This window comes from Montipora foliosa, chromosome 3 (genome assembly GCF_036669935.1).
Source record: "Montipora foliosa isolate CH-2021 chromosome 3, ASM3666993v2, whole genome shotgun sequence".
NCBI classification, from domain to species: domain Eukaryota; kingdom Metazoa; phylum Cnidaria; class Anthozoa; order Scleractinia; family Acroporidae; genus Montipora; species Montipora foliosa.
The window spans coordinates 41,012,261-41,019,547 of NC_090871.1; the positions used below are offsets into that span (position 1 = coordinate 41,012,261).

A 7,287-nucleotide genomic window follows, 5' to 3' on the forward strand; every position below is an offset into this window, starting at 1 on the left:
AAGAATCTTACCTTAAAAATTACTTGGAAAGGCAGGTATCTTTCTTTCCAGCCAACATAGCCATAAATTATTAAGAAATGGCCATCTTTTGGGAATATTGTACACCCCTAATGTTTATATCTTCATGTGAAACCATCTTGGTGTGACCGAAAATCATAAACGATGGCTTGTGGCTGGGATAGCACTCAACAAGATCCGCATACCACATACTTGTCACAATATTCATGGACGGAGCACATCAGGAAGTCTTTAAACGGTGGCCACCAAGAAACGTGTTGAAATACGAGAACATCAATGGAAATGATGTTCATCCCAGATGTTGTGGAAAATTGAATTCTGCGCTATTTGACTGTTTGGTGATGTCCCATGTTGACTTTGCCAGGCTGTATGTTGAGAACTACATGGCCCACTTCACTGCCTTTGATGACCAATGTGATGCGTCTGCTGTGTTGACGTTACCGTTGGCGGGGTCCCTGTGTTCTTGGCACCTGTACAAAGCGCTGCAGGTGATTTCAGAATGGGGAGGAATGACTGGCCACACTGTGTCTGCAGGAAATGGGATCAAGTCGAATATCAACAAAGTTTTATTCACATGGAACACCTTGTGAGAGTCATGGCTCTGCCAGCTGCAGATAAAGGAAAAGACTAAGAGACTGAGAAACTAAAGGTAATGTACACACGATGTACGGTGGAATACAGATTTCTCGAACCTCCCAATATGTGGTCCCTGACTCCTCTATCGAACACTGTAATTTTCCCCCAATTTCTCAAATTACCCAAATAGACGAGTTCACGCTCTTGAGTGCATCATGGATAATCAGTGCAAGATGGAAAGAAATTCAAAGGTTGCAAGGAAGTTCACAACAATGAAAAGTATCCATGATACGCAATTTTGGGTTTTTTATTTTCCAAAGCAGAAGATATGCACTCAAAGCTACGGCAGAATAAATTTGGAGAGAGTGGCTATTGTCGAAATTATTTTATTAAAAAGAGTTTCTGCCATACATTTCCTTTAATTCCAAAGGCACAAAATTACAGAGAATGTATGGAGACAAAAAAAGCAAAATTTAGGAATTCCAAAGAACGGATACCAAGTCTACAATAGAATGAAGTTCATCTAAGTTGTGAACATGAACTTATTTGTTTGGTTTATGAAGGCGAAAGTCTATAAAGTAGAGTCATGTAAAGTATATTTTGCTTTGAATTTCCATACAAACCTTTGAATTTCCTGCCAATGTTGCCCTGATTACCCATGATGCAATCAAGAGCGTGAACTCGTCTATTTTTCAAGCTAATTTTTGTTTCCCTTGGAGGTTCGAAAAATCAGGGTTCCACTGCATGTTAAACATGTGTGAGAAATTTGATTAGTGACGAAGCTTAACTTAATGAATGATTTTTGGTAGAGAACATTTTTTAGCTCACTGAAAGCACGTAGACCTTTTTAGTTTACTTACTTTTAATTTACTTTTGATACAGCTTATTAATGCAATTTTATGGAGTACACAACAAAGAATACCAGCCATACCTTTGCAGTCAGTGTCGTTTAGGCGTACACATGCACCAAGATTCCACATGCTCTTGGATCAAAGTTCCTTTTAGTGGTTTTCTAGGGTTAGAACCTGCCTTTCCAACCTGCCTTTTCATCCTGCTATATGGTTGTGAGAGCTGGACACTGACTCAGAGGCTCGAAGATAAATTGAACAGCTTCGCAACAAGCTGCTACCGGATAATGCTTGGCGTCAAGAGATTAGATTTCATCCGGAACGAGGACATACTAAAGCAGGTGAAGCAGAAACCTCTGATCCTAGAAATACATCGCCGTCAGCTCAAATTTCTAGATCATATCTTGAGAAAAACAAACTGATAAGCCTATCAACAAATATGCCTTCTACCAACCTCGGCATGGAAGGCGTAAACCTGCCGGGCAGGCCAATAACAATGTTCCACCAGTATATTGCCAAGGTCATAAACAGCGAGCATCCACCACTACCAGAGGAAATCCGTCGGATGGCGCAGGATAAAAAACAGTGGAGAAGGATCATGGCCGACTGCCTTGCAGCCTGCTGAGAGAGAGAGAGCTAGGAGTGAGAGTTTCCTAGAGCGTGAGCATTATCTTCAAGTGCGAGGAATCAATGTAGGCTGTTTCCCCACCACTTCCCTTCCTCTCATTCTATCAATGTGACGGGTACCTGTTTTTCCCTTCTGTGTCAGGGCTCTAATGCCTGTGATGCCAGGAGTAGCCCACCATGGAAGCAGTCTCCATCTAGGCACCTAACCTCTATTTAGCAATGCAGTTATGCAGTTATAATTTAGTGGCAGGTTCACACCAGCTCCTGTCTTAGCTGCCTATTAGTAACCTACATTGTCAAATAAAGGATGTGTGTGTATGTACAAGCATGCATACTTGCATGCATTTATGTGTGCATTAATCTTATGGGTTGTGCATGTACACGTTTGTATATTTGTACAATCCAAAAAGGTTCTAACACCTGGGGAAGGGGTAGGGAGGCAAAATACGCGAGGAAGAAGGGAGAGGAAGGCCTGCTTTAAGAACCAGGTTTTCGCACTACCCAATCAATTTCGATGTATTTCATTTACTGCCAACAGGTTCACCAATCAGAAACTAGCGTGCACTTGCCGCCTTAACGGGAATTATACTGGAATCATATTTCCCGGAGTGATTAAAAATGGGTGTTTCTCAGAATAACAACATAACAACCATGAAGCCATTTTAGCTTGGAAATGCCCTCTACTCCCATGAAGAGTTTGAAAAAAGGTAGTAAAAAGAAGGAATATGGTTGAAATAACTGATGCATGCTCTGTGGTATTGATTTAAATTTTGTTCTTTTTACATGGTGCAAAATTTTAATTACAAAGTCCAGAGACTGTGTTGACCGACTGTTGTTCTTCCCCTGGGTTCGCTTAATTCAAAGCAAAAGTCGTCTTAACGTGTTTATAGAAGTTGTGGCTGTAAAATCATGCTGCAGAATTTTACTGTTGTAAAGATGGCTGCATGTACGCCTCAAGCAATGCCAAAACGGCTTCGGCTAGGAACTGTGCGGTTGTGGAAGACAACCAGTATTTTAAATTTCTATCGGCAAATAAAGGCCTGGCCAAACGCTCGCAACATTTCAGCGCAACAGGGTTGGCAAACGTACGCAACATGGTGTGCTCAACAATGTTGCGTTGAAATGTTGCGAGCGTTTGGAAATTGGAGCAATCGGCAGAAGGATAGCTTAGTGATTCCACATCCCGCAGCTGCTCTTTCAAATGTAATTATCAAAGGCGAAAAAGCGAGACTCTACACTTTCCCATTCAGTTCATAGTTCTTGGGTAGAACAAACATTACATTGCATTATTTCTCGTATCCTGCCGGCAAAACTGCCAGAAACAGCTCTTCCAACGAAAAGAGCTGTCATGACCGATTCTTGCTCTGTTTTAACGTAAATTTGCTTACCGAGATTTAAATCTCTCAAAACCCTTGCTAATACATGTTCGTCTGCGACTATTGTTGGTTGTTTTTGCAACTAACAATTAATAAGTTACTCAGTGAGTATTAGCCAATGGGAATTTTGTATTTCTAAGCGAACGCAGGAATGAACAAAAGGGGGTTCTTATTGCAGGCGTTCTTCCTTTTTCCCAGTACTCCCATCATGCTTTGTCTCCCTCTTCTCTGTTTAACGCCATCTACACAGGCTCCCGCAACAACAAATACATATGCAAATAAACTGATAGTGAAAAATGGCAACTTACATTATAACTGAAAAAGAACAGTAAATTAGTGCTACCACATAAATTTGTACAGTTTGATGCCATAATTTTATTTTCTAGTCATGAAACCTCCCTGTAACACCCCTCCTATAAGTGATCACCTCTCCTTAAAGCAACCACTTTTCTAAAATACCAAAATTTTCTTGTCGGATCACTTTTTTTAGCACCTCTCATATACATCCACTTTTTAAAGATGACCCATGGCTTTCATAAGGGCTGATGGTTTAAAATTTTACCGTTGTCTTTTTCATATTGACATTACTATGGGCAGCAACCAAATAACGAGATACCTTACAAGATCTGATATGACGATAAAGTTTGTTCTTACATGAGGGCATGAATTATTTCTCATATTCAATGTTCCTGGGTGACTCTTGGTTAATAAAGACAGCAAGTATCACTATTTGGAAATCACACTGGAGGCAATGAAATCTTTTCTATTTACTCGAGTCAAGATGTGTGTGAACATCAGCCAATCAGTGTTAAGGAAGACTATATGCTTTTGTTGTCGGTTCAGTTGACAACATAACCTTGTTGCAATGCTTTTGTTGTCAAAATAAAGATCTGTTGAGTTTATTGAGTGAACGGAACCTGATTTATACACCTGTTCTTGTTTAAAGCCTTGTTGGGCTTACAGATGCATTTGTGTATCAATTAAGCCTCTGAAAGGGAGAACAGGCTATGGCTCAAAATTAACAGGCTTCGTGAAGGCTGACCTCTCGTAAGAGACGAGCAACCACATTTGGCATTTGGGGTGATGAAGTAACCCTGTTAGGTCTTAAAGATGTTCTTTAAATCATTCCATGAGCGCGCGTTGGATATTAGATGGTAAATAGCCTCGTTGGCTATAATAACCAGTCTCATATCCAACTAGCAGGAATGGAATAATTATTTTATGAAATCACTTAAACTCCAAAAGTTTGGAAGTATGAAATACGAGCGAAAAACCCGAGAAAATCCGAACGAAATCGAAAAACCTTGATGAAGATGCGATGTTGTGTAATACCTGGTGGTCAGAACGACGCAGGCTCATCACAAAAACATTTCTAACCTTTTCGCGTACTTCTAAACGTCTGAATTGATCCAAACTTTCCATATAAAAGGTTTTTTTTTGCTTTTTGATTGAAAGAGAAATTTCGCTTTCTGGCGAAAAACTTTTTAGCTTGCCATATGAGGTCAAACTAAGGTATATGATCTGATAACTGAGATTGAATAAACCAATCAGAGTACGAGAAATGCATTAATTTAATTATAATGGTGGATAACTGTGTGCACCATTTAATACAGGAAAGATCTATAAATTGCCACTATTAACGCATAAACGATGATGTTTGGTTGAGATGGCGCACTATTGCCAATGAGCTAACGCATAAAATCGAGCATCTGTGCTAAGGGGTTTCGGAATTAAACTCGCTTTTTGCTCAATGAGAATACGAGCAAAGGAAGATTCGATGGGACCTTTTTCAATTAAGTAATGATTCTCGTTCCTTGCCAGAATATTTTGTCAGCGGCGATGTTTGTTTGCTTGTAGAACTTGAACATTTCAATTCCCCCTGGCTAACACCATGTTCACTTGTCAATGGAAAGAGATGTTACATGTTTACCCCGTGGAATGAAATGACGAGATTCTTTTTTCGCTGTTGACTCGGGGATGCTCCGAAAAAATTCGAGTGCTTCTTTGTAGGAGTCGAACGACACTCGACATTCCGATTGCTAGTTCGGATGCTCACGGCTACTGATTCGTTGGTCCATGCTGTTCTATGATTAAAGTACCAGAAGCAACAAGTAACTTAAATGTAATGATACACATCGCGGTCGGTTGGCTTTAGGACTAAAAGCGCTCTATGCCGAAATGAATGAGGAGTTGAATTTGTCGTCGCTTCAAAGCCCTCATTTAAAAAAAAGAATCACTGTTCTTTCCTAAAATCACTTAATCCTCTTCTTACTGCCGGTATAAGATATATCATAAAGCTTAAATAATATGTTTCCCTATTTTTTGAACATTTTAAAAGAATAATTGTACAAAGTACAAAATACCGGTTATAGAAAATCAAGGATGCAATTCTGCTGCTCATGTTTTGTAATGCAATGAATCCGTAACCGATATAATGTCTGAGATCAGTGTTGGTTGAGGGGACTGATGGTTCAGCGAATCAGTGCTATGCTGACTACGTGCATCATAATTAGTTATTGAGGATACTGATGATAAAAATCCTTGTTGTAGAGTACTAAATTGTTTGTTTTAGAGGCATAGCGGGTGTGAAGTGGCGAACTGTTCACACAATGGCAAAAGTTGAAAGACTTTTTCTCAAAAGTTAGCAATTTTCAACCTTGTTGATCACAAAATAAACCAAAATTCTAAACAAAGCATACCATATCGAGGAACAACTGAATACATTTGTAATTGTCCTTCAATTTAAGGCCCTCTTTCTAAATTTGCTTGCCGTCTGCTTAACTGATGATTACAACCACGCGCTTCATTATTTCCAATCGCTAATTGCTCTGAACCTGACAACGGGAAAACTATAAACGATTTAATTCAGGATAACATGCTTTCACCAAGGAAGGAAAAAGGTTAAATTTATGGTCCGCCTGGCCTTGGAGAAAATCGCTGAAAGTTTAAAATTAATTCATTTTAAGCAGAGAAACAAATGGATCTTTAAACAGTATTTAAATGGCTTTTCTCTCAGAAGCGACTTGTGAAATAGTGGTATTATAAAAGTCGATTTATTTTTCCTTTTGACTATTATAGTACATTAGCCAGGTGCATTAGGAAGGAACCTCAGGCAGCTGACTTGAGAATTTTTTTGTTTTCTTGGTAGCTGGGCGGAATGGAAAAGAATAGAAGGAATAAGAAGCCGTTAATCTGCAACCATCAACCAGTCATTTTCTATTGTTTGCATATTCACGTGTCACCTACATCCCTGCTACGAACGTGATTGGCTTGTTAAAGCGAACGCTCGTGCGCCTTTACAATTTGTTGATTCCTCCTGGTTCTAGATGACAGGTAACACTAACTGTTGTGCCTTCTACGCAGTCAATGATTTGTGATCAAAAACACCTCTCTTCGAAATCCAATGCAACCGCAACACTGTCGAAAAAGCTGATAATGACATAAGAAGGATTCGGACCGATCTTTAATTCAATACCAAATTTAAATGATTTAAAAGTGATATTCTGGAGAAATATTATTTAATAATTCACATTGTATTCATGTATTAAATATAGAGCGTTTTCACATGACGTCACGGCGGCCATGTTGGTGTTCCAAAACAAAGGAATGGGGGCCATGATGGTGTACTAAACTAATCCCCAGGGAATTGAACTCTATTTTTATGCAAATACTTTCTGTTGTTTAAGTAATCCAATATGGCTGCTGGTCACGTGAGTGAAAACGCTCTATTTTGTTAACGCATCTCGAGGTTAAGTGTACAAAAAAACGAGGGAACTTTCTCATACAAAGTCGTATTATGCCAGGGATATCGAGGATGAAGTTTGGAAAGTCCTCGTTAGGGA

The 7,287-nt window shown here is 39.3% G+C and overlaps 1 pseudogene; it reads left to right on the forward strand.

Moving 5' to 3' along the window:
* The first annotated feature begins 133 nt into the window (after positions 1-133).
* Positions 134-870, forward strand: LOC137995851 (uncharacterized; annotated as a pseudogene).
* The last annotated feature ends 6,417 nt before the right edge of the window (positions 871-7,287 follow it).